Source organism: Schistocerca cancellata, chromosome 4 (genome assembly GCF_023864275.1).
Source record: "Schistocerca cancellata isolate TAMUIC-IGC-003103 chromosome 4, iqSchCanc2.1, whole genome shotgun sequence".
In the NCBI taxonomy this organism is placed as follows: Eukaryota; Metazoa; Arthropoda; class Insecta; order Orthoptera; family Acrididae; genus Schistocerca; species Schistocerca cancellata.
Genome location: NC_064629.1, coordinates 115,605,605 through 115,623,810, shown reverse-complemented (window position 1 = coordinate 115,623,810; position 18,206 = coordinate 115,605,605). Strand labels below are relative to the sequence as shown.

At 42.4% G+C, this 18,206-nt stretch overlaps 1 protein-coding gene across 4 annotated transcripts in view; it reads left to right on the top strand.

Annotated features, from left to right (window-relative positions):
* LOC126183887 (neurogenic locus protein delta) overlaps positions 1-18,206 on the top strand; it is a 1,431,801-nt gene that overhangs the window by 724,842 nt on the left and 688,753 nt on the right. The window lies entirely within an intron of this gene.

Sequence of the window (18,206 nt, the reverse complement as noted above, 5' to 3'; positions counted from 1 at the left end):
CAGTTCATGACATCTAGTCTTACAAATTTCAAAACTCCGCCATTTCTCTCCCCACATCCACCATTGCTGGCGGCTCACCTCCAACTGCGCAACGTTACGCGCTTTTAACATCCAGCTGCCCAACACTACAATGGCAGACAACAATGCAAACTAGCCACAGACTGCACACAGCACAGCCAGTGATTTTCATACAGAGCGCTACGTGGCGTTACCAATAAGAACCTAAACAGCCTACTTACACAGTCTAATCTAAAAACCGTAAATTCTAAATACCTAGGCATTACAATTACGAACAACTTAAATTGGAAGGAACACATAGAAAATGTTGTGGGGAAGGCTAACAAAAGACTGCGTTTTATTGGCAGGACACTTAGAAAATGTAACACATCTACTAAGGAGGGTGCCTACGCTACGCTTGGCCGTCCTCTTTTAGAATACTGCTGCTCTGTGTGGGATCCTTACCAGATAGGACTGACGGAGTACATCGGAAAAGTTCAAGGAAAGGCTGCACGTTTTGTATTATGGCGAAATATGGGAGAGAGTGTCACAGAAATGGTACAGGGTTTGGGCTGGACATCATTAAAAAAAGGCGTTTTTCGTTGCGACGGAATCCTCTCAGGAAATTCCAATCACCAACTTTTTCCTCCGAATGCGAAAATATTTTGTTGACACCGACCTACACAGGGAGGAACGATCACCACGATAAAATAAGGGAAATCAGAGCTCGTACGGAAAGATATAGGCGTTCATTATTTTCGCGCGTCATACGAGATTGGAATAATAGAGAATTGTGAAGGTGGTTTGATGAACCCTCTGCCAGGCACTTAAATGTGATTTACAGAGTATCCATGTAGATGTAGATGTACTCGTGCAGAACAATTTAAAGTTGAATGACAGCATAAAATTTATATTAGGAAAGGCAAACGCTAGTCTGAGATTCATTAGGAGAATCATTATGAAGTATAGTCCACACAGGAATGGGGTGGATTAAAAACCCTCGTTCGACTAATACTTCAAAATTACTCGTCAGTCTAGGACCTCTACCGAATAGAACTAATATTGCAAATACATAACATCCAAAGAGGTGCACCGCGTTTCATCATAGGTTCCTTTAATAAGCTTGTAAGCGTCACTGAGGTGCTGATCCAACTTCAGTGGCAGACGCTACAGGAAATGCACAGTATCATGCCATGGTTTACTGTAAAATTCTGAGAGCAAACATTCCCATAAGAATCAACAAATATATTGCTTTCTCTGACGTGTATCTCTCGAAAAGATCTGAATGTAAAATTAGAGGTATTCGGTATGAGACTCAGGCTTGCCAACAATCTTATTTCCCCACGCGGTATTTGCATTTATAACAGAAAAGAGGGAAACTGGCAGTGGTACCTACCCCACCATACTATAAGGTGGCTGCTGGAGTATAGATATAGATAGACAACAGTGAATAGCATTAAGAACTTGATGATGCCGTACAACGTGCAGCGAAGTTAGGATAAAAGCGATTTCAATTCTGTGTCCGACGTCGAATTCCCTGGCTCGAAAGAAATTAGTATCCGACCTGTGATCTAGGTACATTCTGCAACGCTTTCAAGTACTTGCACGATACAGTTGATCATAAACTGTAATGACATAATAGTTAAATTGGTCAATGGCAAGTCATGGGAGTCGTAGTAGGGAGTATCAGAGTCTTAGTTCCCTTCCGGCTATTCCGATTTCCTAAATCAATCGCTTTCTAATTCCAGTTCACTACTGATTACCTTCTCCATTTCTGTCTAGCTTGAACTTGTATCCTATTTATAATGATCTTCGCAACCACAGAACGTTAACTTCCCTTTATAGCCAAACAACAAGAAACGAAAACGTTTTCCTCTCCTGCCTTCCAAAATAGCGATACACAACAGCATATAGAAGTTAAGAATAAACAAGTACTGGTAGCATATTTCCTGAATAGGATGTGGGAAGGCTTATAGAGACACTAAAATTTAATCACAAAACTTTTTCATACCACAGTGTGCAACACAAGTTATTACAAAGCTTTTTTAAAGTCTCAAAAATCTATTCAGCACCAACGAAACAGTTATTCCTAACGTGGTTACCTCTAGCTGCCACGAATACTAGTCTGCGACATAGCATGTTCGCTGTTTTGTGATAAAGTAACAGTACGGTAACAGTAGTCTCTCCCGTTCCTAAGAGCTGTACGGGGGTCAGGAAGACGCAATGGTGGCAGCTGTAGTTTGTCGCAGGTATACTGCATCCACAAGCAGATTAAGGAACTCTTTTGGTCTGTCCATGTGGTAGATAGCTTGCAAGAAACTCATGCACCGGACTAGCTAGACGGCCGTTTCAAGAAGTATCTAGCATCCGCAAAAATGAAAAGACGCAATGAAGCTTGAGTAGTTATAGCTATACCTCTGGGCGTTAACCGTATTGCTCCGACCATAAATAAAAATGAGAAATTCCTTTTGCAAATTCTACATTATGATTCTCGAAACTAAGACCCCATCAGCATCAACTTGATCTCATTACATGATGTTGCTATGAATGTACCGCCTGCCCCCTTCTCTGGTGGACGAATGTGCAACGGGAATCATAGTACAAGCGTAAATGAGATTTATCCCTAAAGAGCACAATGATCTATCCTTTCAAAATAGAACCTAGATGTGGCTGATACCACAAAAAATGTGTCTATCTCTGCAATACTGTATGCAGAACACGCGCTGCCCGACGCCTAACGTATGAACCAGAAGCTGCGACTCTACAATTACACAGTTTATTTCGCCATCTCCGACTTCCGAGAAAGCTAAAACCTCTGCATTCACTTCTGTTGTAGACGTCGTTGCACGTTTAGTGTTACATATGGGGCCTGTTGTGAACTGCCTATATTGGTGGACCTTACACTCCCGGTTGCCACGTAAACATCGGCGAAGCCTTGTAATGACAATTTGTTTTAATCCCGCCTGGGCGGCGGCGCGTGGGGAAGGAACAGGAAAAGGAAAAGATACTAATCTCTCGGTACTTCAAATACGGTTTAAGCACCTTTTCTAGTAGATAAACATACGCAAACATATTACATAACTTGCAAGGTGGTGCGAAGTTGAAGCGAAGTGTCCTGGCTGGCTGCACCTGATGAAATGGGCTGAAGCAGTCGCGGAGAAGGTAGACCTCGACAGCACCGACTAGAGGATGCTGTCGTTAGTGTCTCTTGTAGTGCCAACCTAGCAGAGCGGACCTAGGTTGTGGCATCGTAGCTATCGATACCACAATTTGCGTTAGACTGAATGCTGCGGAGGCTGCGATCTGTCTTCGATCTCCTTCCAGGTGACCGAGGATTTTAGCCACTGGGTCCAAATAGCGTATTTGTGGCATCAAATTGTACTATCACATAAAGACTGCTCCTGTCACAAGCAAACACGCCTGAGTCACTTTGGGCATAATGGACTGAAATCTCTTATTGTTAAATAATGTTCTTATTCTAACGAGGAATTACTCACTTCTGTAAAGAGAGCACATACCGTTTTGTAGTGAAATATTGGGGTATGCTATATGTCGTCTGGCGCGGTATAGCGGCTATAGTCGTTGGATGCCGAAGTACCGGTTGTTTTCACGACTACTGAAATTATTTATCGCTAAGATTCGTAGTTTCTAGAAGGTTCTAGAACTTATTTATTGAATATTGGAATATACATTCATTGAAGGTATAAACAGCAGCAATCTCTGCTTAGGCAAGCAGTTCATCAGCTCATGTGGTTCCGGTGTAACGTGTCAGTTCTTCTTGAGGACCCTACTGTCGTACTTAATAGGTGATTCCGGGCCCTGCGTGACATGGCTTGATGGAGACGCCGGCTAAGTTAGACGTGGGCGGCGCAGTGGCCCCAAAAGGCTACGAAAAATCCTTCTCCTTTACGATCATCATCATCATAAACTAAAGGCTATGCCTTGTCGATTTAGCCACGTCCCTCTCTCCATTGCCATCCTCTTCAATTCTTCATACGATTTCATCCCCATATCTTCTTTGATGTTATTAAAATACGTTGCTTTTGGTCTACCTCTTTGTTATTTCCCTAAAACTTTTCCTTCAAATACATTCATTACGAACTGGTTATGTCTCGTTATGTGCCCTATCATTTTTGATTTTCTTCTTCCTATATAATTTAGCAGCGCTCTGTTCTCATTCACTTCTCTTAAGACTTGTTCATTACGTTTTCTATCTACCCAGCTTGTTTTCGTCATTCTTCTCCATATGCACATTTCCCTTGCTACCAGCCTCTTTTTCTCTACCTTTCCCAGAGTCCACGCTTCACATACGTATGTTAAAACACTCCAGACAAAAGTTTTGGCAAACTTTTTCCTGCTTTCTAGGCTTATGTGATTGTCTGTTTGTAAATTCCTTTTATTTTGGAACGCTTGTTTTGCCAAGGCTATTCTGCTCTTTGTATCTGTGATACATTTATTGTCGTCAGCGATTGTGCTCCCCAAATAACAGAAGTTCTCAACCTAGTCTAGAACATCATCTTCTAGTTTAATATTAACTTTACCATTTTCTTTTGTCTTCCCTACTATCATAGTTTTTGTTTTCTTCTTATTTATTTTTAGATTAAATTCTCTTAGGATCCTTTACGGTCAGGAACCCGAATACTAACAGGACATTCTCCCTACGGTCCGAGCTGTCGAGGTATCAGCGGATACAAAAACATGCATAGTGGGCATCCAGGCGCAGATACAAGAGAGGATGGGTGCCAAAGAGCAAACATTTAGCTTATTTTCTTATTATTACTGTTAAACACTTAAGGATCTGTGACACATAAAATGGGAGTGTGGTGCTATGTTATATTTGCGGAGGGCGAGGGTGGAGGGGAAGGAATAAGACCGCAACCATTCACGCCCAAGAAATGAGTCTCGATGCGCGCGTGTCCAGCAGTTTTTCCGAGATTCGACGAAATGCCAAAGAGAAGATCCAGCATTCAGCATTATAAAAGATCAAAGAGGCCCTACAGAAGGAAGAACTTATCAAAAGATAATTGAGACAAATATATGCAACACTTTACAACTAGAATTATTACACAGTGGGTCGAAAATGGTTGCCCGTCATCTCATATTACTTACGGAGAACCATATTGAAGTACTTTTGCACTGCTCTGACTTCCTATTGTATGGGTTTTGCAAAGACACTAGATAAAATTAAAAGCAGGTCTCAATGGCAAGATCACTACAGATCAAACATTTATATCGATTACGCGATGAGTCACACAAATCTGAAGGTTGTAAATTCAACTAAATACTTAGGGATTACAATTACAAATAACCTAAATTGGAACGATCACATAGATAATATTGTGGGTAGAGCAAACAAAAGACTGCGATTCATTGACAGAACACTTAGAAGATGCAGCAGGTCTACTAAAGAGACTGCTTACACCACGCTTGTCCGCCCTATTCTGGAGTATTGCTGTGCGGTGTGGGATCCGCGTCAGGTGCGACTGACGGATGACATCGAAAAAGGAAAGGGGGGGGAGGGAGGGGGGAGAGGTGTCTATTTTCAATGAAGTATGTTAACATTACGTTGAATACATATAAGAGCTGCCAATAACACAGTTTCAAGAGAAGCATATGTACACATTCTACGTAAATCTCTGCACACATTTTGTAAAGTGATACAGGTGACGCTCATTCTTAGTCATCATGTAAGGCATTTGTAGCGTCACCGGCCGCGGTGGTCTAGCGATTCTGGCGCTGCAGTCCGGAACCGCGGGACTGCTACGGTCGCAGGTTCGAATCCTGCCTCGGGCATGGGTGTGTGTGATGTCCTTAGGTTAGTTAGGTTTAAGTAGTTCTAAGTTCTAGGGGACTTATGACCTCAGTAGTTGAGTCCCATAGTGCTCAGAGCCATTTTGAACCATTTGTAGCGTCGCTTCAGGAAAGGCAACTTTTATACACCACGAGACCTGCTAGCATTTCAGTTTACGGACATACTGTACCTCCCCAGCAATTTCTTTCCGATTCCCTTATGTAAATGGCAGCTTGTGTTTATATAATGGTGTTATTTTCTATTTATTAATTGATTGCATTATTTGTAGTTGTTAAATGAGCTTTATGTAAAATACATTTCTATAAGTACTAGCTGAGAAGTGTTTAATTTGTAAGCGTGATGCTTTCAGTGACGTAGATGGTGTTGGTGGGAAAGAGATTGTATTGGTAAATGTGGTAGCTTGCTATTTTCTGTCGTTAACAGCATATCAGAATCCCATGTAACTATGTCGTAGTCACTTGCTGGTGAATTAATGAATACCAGAATGCTATTGCTCTTCTCACACCATTAATTGTGTTCTGGTAGACTGTACAAATTTCTTCTAATCCTAAACTGCTGGAACTTGTAGAGTGGACTGCGTTGACTGAATCCACTTACCACACATCCACAGTACATCTTGAAAGGTGTCAATACGTCTGATGGAATAGAACTGATCATATTTACATTTAGAAAAGCAATCTGCCGTAATGCTTCGGTTGTGTGGAGATACATGAATTTCCGTAACACCAAGGGGACCTACTTCTATTACAAAGGGAGCCAATTTAGGCCTCTGGGTCTCTGCCGGTGTGGAAAGAGCTACGGCTGGGTGATGCATTTGATAACCCCCTAATGTTTAAAATATTTCAGCCATTGAGAGCGCAGACAATGAAATGGACATTCTCGAATAAATATTGACAGCTTGTTACACATGGAGCAGGTTCTTCAGTCTGGTAGACTGATGGCAGCTCCAGCTGTTTAGCCTTTATACATAGTAGCTCTTTTAACAACCGCAAATAAATACTCAGTAAATAAACTGAAAATAACTCCACTATATGAACATGAGATCAGTGAAGTGAATTTGCTACTCACATGAGAAACTGAAAAGGAGATGTTGGGGAGCTATAGCCAGTCTCAGTGAACCGAAAATCGAACTGCAGTTGTGGTGGAGGAAGTTCCCATTCCCAGAAAACGCTGTAGCTACGGTACAGGATGATTAAGAATCAATTCTTCCTCTGGCATTGTAGAACACTGTGCAGAGATTTACATACATTCTGTTCATAAGTGTTTCTTGTGTTAATATCGTTAGTAATTCAGATCTGTGCTCCATGTAGAGTTAACGCACTTCGTTGAAAATAAATCACCCTGGGCATGTCTGCACACAGCGTCACCAGTGATTCGTAAGGTGAGCTGCGGAAATACCATGCAGTTGTTTTTCTGACGTAGTGCGGTAGACAGAATGGGGAACTGTCTGCTCGCTCTTCATTCTGCAGACCTATGAAGGAGGAAATTGCATTAACACATTCCAGTGACCTGCGTTCCGCCGCGCTTCTATCCGCCACCCTCGCCTTTCCGCTGTGTTACACCCTCAGAACTCAGTTTCTCCCTTTAGACACTTCCACTGCACTTATATATGAAGGGCGTATTTCAATAATGGTACAACTCCATTACCTCCACTTTTCTGTCTATAATGCTTCTGAAATTAATGATCCAAACAAACAGAAAGAAAGGTTCATCTCTAGCAAGAAGCCATATGCTTTAATATTTCTGGTATCTCAACTGCAGATTTTTCAGCGCTCATTTAACTTTAGGACTCTGTATCTCAAAATGAACAAAAATGGACTTGTACCACTATTGAAATAAGCCCTTCATATGATACATGCATTTAATATTTGTTCTTGGCCCATGTTATTTAACAAAACACATTTGTTTTATACCTCTAAAACTCTATTTTAATCTTCGATTTTTCCATCCCCTGCAACGTGAAAACTATTAGTCCTGGAGAAAAAGGAACACAGATATTTTGTAGGATCTGATGAATGTAGTTTGATTCCCTGTTGGGAAACATTTTCGCTAGAGACCACGATTTTCAAATTATTCAAGAAAAACTTTAAAAAGTGACATTCAAATGCCGCCGTCAACCCCATCCCCCTCCCCCCGTTTACGTCCTATTCATTAGGATTTTTAGTGTGTTGTTCACGACCCAAATTTTTCCCCAAATTTTCCTTCGTTGACTGGACTATTATATATATGTTCTCGCACACTTTGCAAGCTCTATGGAGTCTCAAACTAATTATTTCTGCACCTAAATTATATGTATAATTTATTAAAATACACACAGGTTACATGCTTGTAATAGTGTTCAAAATCTTACGGAAACTCAGCAAAATAAATTTGTACTATATGTAAGATTTCTCACACTCTGAGGCCTCAGAGAACTTTCAAATAAAGTATTTCTGCACCTAACATGGTCTGTACTACTGATTCAATACACACAACATTAAATTCATCTAGACCACTACCGGAGATCTAATTTACATCTAGTGATGAAATACTAATTTAAGACTTAGCAGCTGACATCAACATGGTGTTAGACTACTACTTAAAACCCAGTAATGCCTATGTCCTGATGCCGAATGCAGTTCTTTTACAAGGTGTCCATCATTCCTCTAGGTGTCCACTATTCCCTTCCTACATGTCGACCAGTTCCCTCCTAGATGTCCACCCCCACCCCTCGCCCTAGGTTTCCACCCAGTAACACCTAACGCCTAATGCATAATGCCAAACGCGTAGTACCTTAAATATTGCAGCGACTAAAATCACATGTACTACCTTATTTTAACACACAAGATTAAATTGAGTTAGACTACTACAGCAGATCTTGCTTATAGCTTCTAGTGATATAACACTATTTAAGATCTAGTAGCTGACATCCCTCTCGTATCATAATACTATTTAAGACTCAATAACACTTGATTCCTAATGCATATGCAGTTATTTTGCAACCCGCCCATGCTTCGTATCCCAGGTGACCACCATCCTCCTTCTAGGTGTCCACCATTCCCTTCTAAGTGTCCAACATTCCCTTTAGGTTTACACTCCATAACGTCTAGTGGTTAATGCCTAATACGTAAAGCTTAACGGCTAACAGGTAATTGTTAATGCATAATGGCTAATGGTTTTTGCCTAACGGCTACCACCTGATATCGACAGCCTAACGCCTAGCATCTAAACCTTAGCACTGCAGACTTCTCTTAAGAATGAAAGTAGCACTTGCTGGTGAGTTTAGACAGGGTGGTCATATTTACATAAGGTGCCATATTCGGGTACCTTACCTTAAGCAGTTGAGATATCTCCACCGTCTTATATTTTTTTCATTTTAATAGCGCGCTATGATTGGCTGGAAATAAGGAGGAGAGAAGGATTTTAATTTTGAGTTAACAAAATTGGCAACTGGGCAATTGGACTATTTCCATTAATTTTCGTTGATTCTTTCATTTTTGATACTGCGCTGCGACTGGCTGTAGATAAGGATGGAGGGGAAGTGAAAGAGAGAGAGAGAGGGAAAGAAGGTATGGCATCCCACAGACTACGATGATGACGTCACTTACAACGATGATGACGTTAGGAGGCCTGTGACCTCAGATATTCAATGTCACATATGTAAATATAGGCCATATAATATTAATACTGGTACAGCTCCCTCCTATCGAACCGGCTATGCATGGTGTGGATTAAATTGATTAAGAAATCAACCATCTGTCATAAATATATTATTAGCTCTGGATTCACACTCCAATATCGTTTCTAATGAAAACAATCATTGGCGATCGCAAATGACATTTTATTTCACAGCTGGTGACTGGTATCATTATTAGTAGACGATCTTCAGAGCAGTAGGTGACATCGTTGGTGACATGGGTAGACGTTGAGCAGAGCTGTTATATATTCCGGGAGACACCTGTTGGCAACTAGTGCCTCTCGGTACATGCAACAGCTATGCTCATCGTCTACTTGTGTCATCAACTGTGCCACCCACTGTTCTAAAGTGGTCTACTAAGACTTAAAATGGTCACCACTAATGAAATAAAATATCATTTGTGATCACGACTGATAATATTCGTTCGGATAAGATACATTACTACTGTCCCTAACATGACTTCAAAAACTATTATTCTTTGCATAAAGAAAAGCCTTCTGAAAAGAGACAAGGAAATTACTTGGAATGAAATTAATGTTTGCGGTCGAGTTTCATTAACTTACAAATGTATTCCCTGGGACGCAATCCATCTTTGAATCAAGCAGATATTTTTTGATACGAAAAACGAGGAAGTCCTTTACTGTTTTGTTTTACGGAGATAGAAGTTGATGGCAAATGAAACTACCTCATGAATTTTGAGTTGTGAAGAAAGAGTGGGATGGGACGTCTCGATGCACAGGGAAACAGAAGATAAACCTGCATTCAAGTAACTCCTGAATCTTGCTACAAAGTCTTATATAGTCATACAATCTTATATTCTTCCAGCAAATAAATATTGAAAGGATAAATGAGTCTGCAGTTTCGGAGACAAGACCTTCTGACAACACGTGGTAATGGACCTCCATACGTGATTATCTCTTAAGCCAAAACTACGTTCTCGTTCTGCACAAGACAATTCGTATAAGAGTATCACTTATTCTCGAGTGATTCCTGAACACAAGGAACTCATATGGGTGGAGAGGCACAGATTGTCATGCTTCACGTGCAACGCACAGACCAACTTAATATTCCACGCAAATTGGAAATAAATCAGAAACAGGGCGTAGCTTTCATCAGAAATAATACGATACGTGTTCAGTGAAGGAAATGCGGCGTAAGGTTATACAAATAAGTGACCGCTGCTGTTTGCACGTGGAAAATGTCAAGTGCTGCTCCTAAAATAACGTGAACACCTCGAATTAATTAATGAGCATAACATGATGTCATAGGAGCAACGACGTATATGACATAATCTGTTACCAAAAAAACATCCATAAAATACTTGAAAATGGCCTAAGGCCGAAAGTGTACAATCGTACAGGAAATAAAGAAAATGGCAGCTGAAGGCTTCAAAAAAATTCAAAACAGCTGCGGACCATACCACATTTAAAATTATATATATATCAGTTACAGTAAAAACACCTTTGTATTTCTTGGGATTTTCCTTTAAAACTGGATTTGTATTAATATCCGTAATATTTTCATCCTAAATCTGTAAGAAAAACATTAATTCCTTATTAACAGCTGTCGTAAAGTATTAAAGGTATACTAATACCTATGATCAGTTTCAGTATCATAGTACTGCAATCATATTTGACTCTATAAACTGCTTGTTGGAGGTGGAAGCATGTTATTCTTTTTTCTTTAGCACTCCACATACATGTATTGGAGTTTATGCGCGTTCCTTGGATAAACAATTCGTTATTTCATTGAATTACGCCATATAAAAGTACAAAAATTGTTGGACCTTAGCTCACAGTAAGTTTTTCGGTAGACTTACGCCACATAACCTCACCTGCACACAGACTCGGGCCGAACCACTCTAAAAGAAAAGCAGCAAAAACAGTTATTTGTGATTACATTGCAACATTATATATATATATATATATATATATATATATATATATATATATATATATATTAATAAAATCGTAGACGTATGTGGCACGTGGGTTGACTATAAGTCAAGGGAAGGAGAGAGCGAGAGAGAGGAAGGGAGGGAAGGAGAGAGAGAGAGAGAGAGAGAGAGAGAGAGAGAGAGAGAGAGAGAGAGAGAGGAGAGATGGAGAGAGAGAGAGTGAAAAAAGAGAGTGAAAAAAATGTGACCTCTAAGTTCACCTCCACTCCTCTAGGAGAGAACCCGGTACCCTTGCCTGCTGGCAAACAGGCCAACGACAGAAAAAAGGCACCTGTGTCACGCAGTGTTACTAAATAATGTATCATTAATAGATGAGCACTTGATGCTGGCGTTATGCTCCAAAATCTCATCGTACTGAACCAAATATTGCTATTACACGTGATGGAAGCTGCGAAGTCTGTTATTTATAAAATTCGTAAGAAAGTCGCGGGCCTCTCCCAGATCCTTATAGGACGGATACTTACCAGCCGATGGCAGTTGCCACGGAGAATGCCACAGTGTTCGAGGTATATCGTTATGGCTGAGTGTCGAATATGTTCTAGTACACACAAAGCGCTATAGAAACACTAACGAGACAAAATATGACGACGATTGCCTACCACGAAACGGAATACAGCGTGCTGGCATTCCGGGCAAGCGACACGATAACGAAAGTATGCAAACGGATCAGAGACGATTCGGCCGCTAAAAGGAAAATCCAAAAACGTAAGCGACTTTGAGAAGGGGCAGATTGTTGTGACCGTGCGCACGGGAACGAGTATCTCGTAGACGAACAGTCTGGTCACATGTTCACTTGCTACTATCGTAAGCATCCGTGGGAGGTGGTTGAACGATAGTAAGACCGTGTGCATGCGATAAGGTATTAGACGTCCACGTCTCATCACAGACTTCTGTAATGCAGGATGGGCGGCTGTCTGTGGCAGATCTGACGACAGAGTACAGAGCACAATGCTGGTCACGCTCAAGTGTTTCGAAGTTCACCACTTTAATGCAGTTTCTTGAAATGGGACGCCACAGCAGTCGACCACTACATGTTCCCATATTGACTCAACGTCACTGATTGCGATTAAGACTGCAGTGAGTGAGGGATCGTCAAGATATGACCGTAACTCAATGGAAAATTGTCGTCTGTCGGACGAATCAAGTTTCTTGTTACACCAGGCACATAGTGGCTGGATACGCCGTGATACAGGTGCACGGCTGCTGGAAACGTACACCGCGAAACGGACACAGTACGGTGGGGCCGGCATTATGCTATGGGGGACATACATTTGGGCTTCCGTGGCAACTGTGGTAGTACTCGAATCTATTGTGACAGCTGTAGACTACGCGTATGTCACTGCAGACCATATGCATCCCTTCACGCTCGATGTCTTCTCCGACGACGATGGTATCTTCCAGTAGGATAACCGTGCTATAGTTGGTTGAGAAACACGAAAGCGAACTCATGTTGATACGAGGGCTGTCCAGAAAGTAAGTTACGATCGGTCGCGAAATGGAAACGACTATGAAAATCCGATAAAGTTTTGTAAAGATGAGTTGGGCAGTGTCTCTAGTATGCCTCTAGGTAGAATTATGTCGCTCTTTTCATTCCTGAGCTCATAGTGAGCGCGTAAAGATGTTATAGAAAATAGTGTCTCCCGCCATGTACGAGGGCCTGGTGAGAATTTTCCCCTGAAGCTATGCAACCAACATTACATAACTGTATAGCGGTTTCTTCTTCAAGACAATTCTCAGCCTCATTCTGCAGGGGCAGGTTTAAGTAGTTCTAAGTTCTAGGGGACTGATGACCATAGATGTTAAGTCCCAAAGTGCTCAGAGCCATTTGAACCAAACATCTGGTGCCACATACCTCCTGAAACCTGCGGAGGACTTGTCGAATACATGGCACACAGAATACGGCCACAGGTGGAACAAAACGTGACGACGCATACAGTTGCGGCAAATCACTGTACGCGATGAAGTACAGCAGCTCCGCCTAGAGTACCCTCTCCTTCCTCGAAAAAGTCGCCTCTGGCTTAGGTTATTAATATACAGAGAACGATCTCTCGATTTATCGACAAGATACGACACTAGATGTGTAGCATGTTGTGTACGCACGTGTGTTGTAGAAGTGCCTGTAGGGCAACGTACAGGGCACAGCACCCAGCTGCGGTCTCGTCCGTCCGCCGTGCGATGCGAGCGAAAATAGAGTACTGCTGAGACCGCCCCTTCAGGTAGTGCGTAACAGAGGAAGGGCAGGAGCGGACTAGGCAGGATTTGGCGGTATTGGGTAAAGGTGCGCGGTATCCGGCCGCCTGTGAATGGGCGCGGGTGGGCACGTGCGCGCTGCACGTGCGCCGCCATTCAGCGCTTCCTCCCCGTTATCTCGCCCTGCCTTGCCTACCGGAAGCAATTCTGCCGCTCTCCACGTATGCCTGCACAGCTCCACCGGGAACCTCTCCATTTCTTTTTTCTCATTTCCCATATACTCAACTACTGCTTTTCAGATTATGTGAAAAAAATTGCATTAGTGTCACCCTGAATCTTTTATTTCTTTTTTTTTTTTCGTGTGAGTTAACCCAAGTATTGAAAGCCTTAATCGCTCTTTCCGAAGATGTCCTTACAGACATCTACGCGTAGGCCATTACAATTGCAACAGTAGGATGGATAGCAAGTAACGATGCCTTACTTATTGTACTCGTACGGTACCAGGATCATTTAACTAGTAAATTTAGTACAGAGAGCTGACACCTCTGGCAGCAACAGTGGCTCTAACGCGGCAGGACATCAAATGAAAATGACCTCGGATGACAGGTGCGGCTACGTCATTCCATACTCCTTCACCTCTGTGCAAGAGCTCAACAGACATAACAGCTGGTGAGTCATAGCGTGACAGTCTCTCAGCAACCCATGACCAGATGCTTTTCACTGAGTAAGTAATTTCGAGAATGTACTGACTAGGCGCCTCTCGAACACCATCTGTATCGAGGTAGGACAGGATAGCACAATAACATGTGGTCTCGAGTTGCAAGAAGAGTTACGAACTCCTCGAAGATAATGTACAGCCATCACCCTTAACTAGTCAGAAATGTAACGGCCGCTGGCCAAATTACCGGCTATGTCAAGCAAAGATGATGGTGTTGCATATGCAGTGCAACCCATAATGTAACGCGAGGACCCGTACGACGATGAAGAATGCTGCCTGAAAACGTTCATTCCCCTCTGAAGGTCCACATATGGATACGTCCAATGCGATGCTTTCTGATAAGACGACTAGAGGCCACTACTGTGTCCACCCGTCTCAAATGACCTGTCAAAGGAAACCGCAACAATGGTCGTGGTGCTCCAGACTTCACCGCACTGTACGTGTGGATACTTGTTTCGCTGTAAAAATTTATTCGCTTAAGGTACGTGACGTTATACAACGATCCTACGCAGCGGGGCTATTAATGTGCCTGTCTCGTCAAGCGTTAGTCGCGTGAGACATCTGTGATTGCACATGGCCTCCTGAACCCATCAACTGCATATTCGCCTTACAGTTGTGGAATCACGACTGCCGTAAGTAGCGAAGTTGTGAAATGGTAAAACTCAATCCTGTAGCTGCCGAATTCCGGCATATGCTGCTAGACGTTTTCGTTCTTACACGAGGGCTGACGTAATCTTCTCACAAGCAAACAAAATTAAAATGCTATTCCTGAATGAGAAACCCATGAGTAGTCTTTCCTTGTATATGGAATTCAGATGGTGTTGCTCCTGGCTACTTTGTGCAGTTGGCTTGTAATTCTCAGCATATTGACGCCAATGGGACGTTCGCCGCATGCCACCTTCATGCTGTTGTAATGTTAATGACCAGCTGTGTAAGTTCTGTTTTTACCACCTATGTGTCCATATTCCACAAACTTCTGAGACTGTCAGTAGTATCGTTGCCTGTTGTTGTTGTGGTCTTCAGTCCAGAGACCGGTTTGATGCAGCTCTCCACACTACTCTATCCTGTGCAAGCTTCTTCATCTCCGAGTACCTACTGCTACCTACATCCTTCTGAATCTGTTTAGTGTATTCATCTCTTGGTCTCCCTCTACGATTTTTACCCTCCACGCTGCCCTCCAATACTAAATTTGTGATCCCTTGATGCCTCAGAATATGCCCTACCAACCGATCCTTTCTTCTAGTAAAGTTATGCCACAAATTCCTCTTTCCCCAATTCAATGCAGTACCTCCTTATTAGTTATGTGATCTACCCATCCAATCTTCAGCATTCTTCTGTAGCACCACATTTCGAAAGCTTCTATTCTCTCCTTGTCTAAACTATTTATCGTCCACGTTTCACTTCCATACATGGCTACACTCCATACAAATTCTTCCAGAAACAAATTCCTGAGACTTAAATCTATACTCGATGTTAACAAATTTCTCTTCTTTAGAAATGCTTTTCTTGCCGTTGCTAGTCTACATTTTGTATCCTCTTTACTTCGACCATCATCAGTTATTTTGCCCCCCAAACAGCAAATCTCGTTTACTACTTTAAGTGTCTCATTTCCTAATCTAATTCCCGCAGCAGCACCCGATTTAATTCGACTACATTCCATTATCCTCGTTTCGCTTTTGTTGATGTTCATCTTATACCCTCCATCCAACACACTGTCCATTACATTCAGTTGCTCTTCCAGGTCCTTTGCTGTCTCTGACAGAATTACAATGTCATCGGCGAACCTCAAAGTTTTTATTTCTTTTCCATGGATTTTAATTCCTACTCAGAATTTTTCTTTTGTTTCCTTTACTGCTTGCTCAATATACAGATTGAATAACATCTGGGATAGGCTACAATCCTGTCTCACTCCCTTCCCAACCACTGCTTCCCTTTCAAGCCCCTCGACTCTTTTAACTGCTATCTGGTTTCTGTACAAATTGTAAATAGCGTTTCGCTACCTGTATTTTACCCCTGCCACATTCAGAATGTGAAAGAGTTAGTTTTATCAAATGGTTCAAATGGCTGTAAGCACTATGGGACTTAACATCTGAGGTCATCAGTCCCGTAGACTTAGAACTACTTAAACCTGACTAACCTAAGGACATCACACACATCCATGCCCGAGTGAGGATTCGAACCTGCGACCGTAGCAGCCGCGTGGTTCCGGACTGAAGCGCCTAGAAACGCTCGACCACAGTGGCTGGCGTTAGTTTTATCACTACGGCCGTTGGGCAGCATGTGTATAATCAGAAGGAAGCTAGAAGAAGAAGAAAATGCCCCTAGTAATCTCTTTGAAGTTATGTTCTCTAAAGACGATATTTGTTTATTGTTCATTTGGGTATAGGAAGTAAGGGAAATCCGGGACAAGGTAAAATTCCGCTCCAGAGTAGGACTCGAACACGGATGCCGACCTTTCGGGGGTAATGGACTGCCTATTTCGCCATACCTAACACCTAACATGCCACTGTTTCCTGTTCACCACGGAGACACTCTCGCGATGCTCTGAGATTCCTCTTTGGGATAAATTCGTTCGAATGTTTAATATTTTCGTATATATAATATGTGAGCCACAGAAGTCGACACAAGGTCACTGAATACGTTTGACCAAGAAATTCGAGAGAAATTGGTGTTCTGCAAAAGTGAGAATCACCCATTCCTGGTATGGACTGGTTCCAGTATGTGTGTCCAGGTTCGTGAAAATGTCGCTGAAACAGACCGACTATATTTTTCCTCCCACTCATTTTCATATACATCCATAAAAACACAATGCGTGCAGTGTCTTCCGTGCTACGCAACTACATGTCTGACACAACACAGACAGATAACAGAAAGAAGAGAGACTCATTTCCTCCTTGTACATAAATTGGCGGCCCCACCTACTCCGAGAGCACAAACCTCGCATTAGACTGAGATTAACAATAAGAAATGAAGCTGTAAGAATACACCCCAAAACCTCGCATTAGACTGAGATTAAAAATAAGAAATGAAGCTGCAAGAATACACCCCAAACTTCGCTCTTATTTTATACTATTTGTAAATACACTACTGGCCATTAAAATTGCTACACCACGAAGATGACGTGTTACAGACGCGAAATTTAACTGACAGGAAGAAGATGCTGTGATATGCAAATGATTAGCTTTTCAGAGCATTCACACAAGGTTGGCGACGGTGGCGACGCCTACAACGTGCTGACATGAGGAAAGTTTCCAACCGATTTCTCATACACAAACAGCAGTTGACCGGCGTTGCCTGGTGAAGCGTTGTTGTGATGCCTCGTGTAAAGAGGAGAAAAGCGTACCATCACGTTTCGACTTTGGTAAAGGTCGGATTGTAGCCTACCGCGATTGCGGTTTATCGTATCGCGACATTGCTGCTCGCGTTGGTTGAGATCCAATGACTGTTAGCGGAATATGGAATCGGTGGGTTCAGGAGGGTAATACGGAACGCCGTGCTGGATCCCAACGGCCTCGTATCACTAGTAGTCGAGATGACAGGCATCTTATCCGAATGGCTGTAACGGCTCGTGCAGCCACGTCTCGATCCATGAGTCAACAGATGGGGACGTTTGCAAGACAACAACCATCTGCACCAACAGTTAGACGACGTTTGCAGTAGCACGGACTATCAACTCGGAGACCATGGCTGCGGTATCCCTTGACACTACATCACAGACAGGAGCGCCTGCGATGGTGTACTCAACGACGCACCTGGATGCACGAATGGCAAAATGTCATTTTTTCGGATGAATCCAGGTTCTGTTTACAGCATCATGATGGTCGCATCCGTGTTTGGCGACATTGCAGTGAACGCA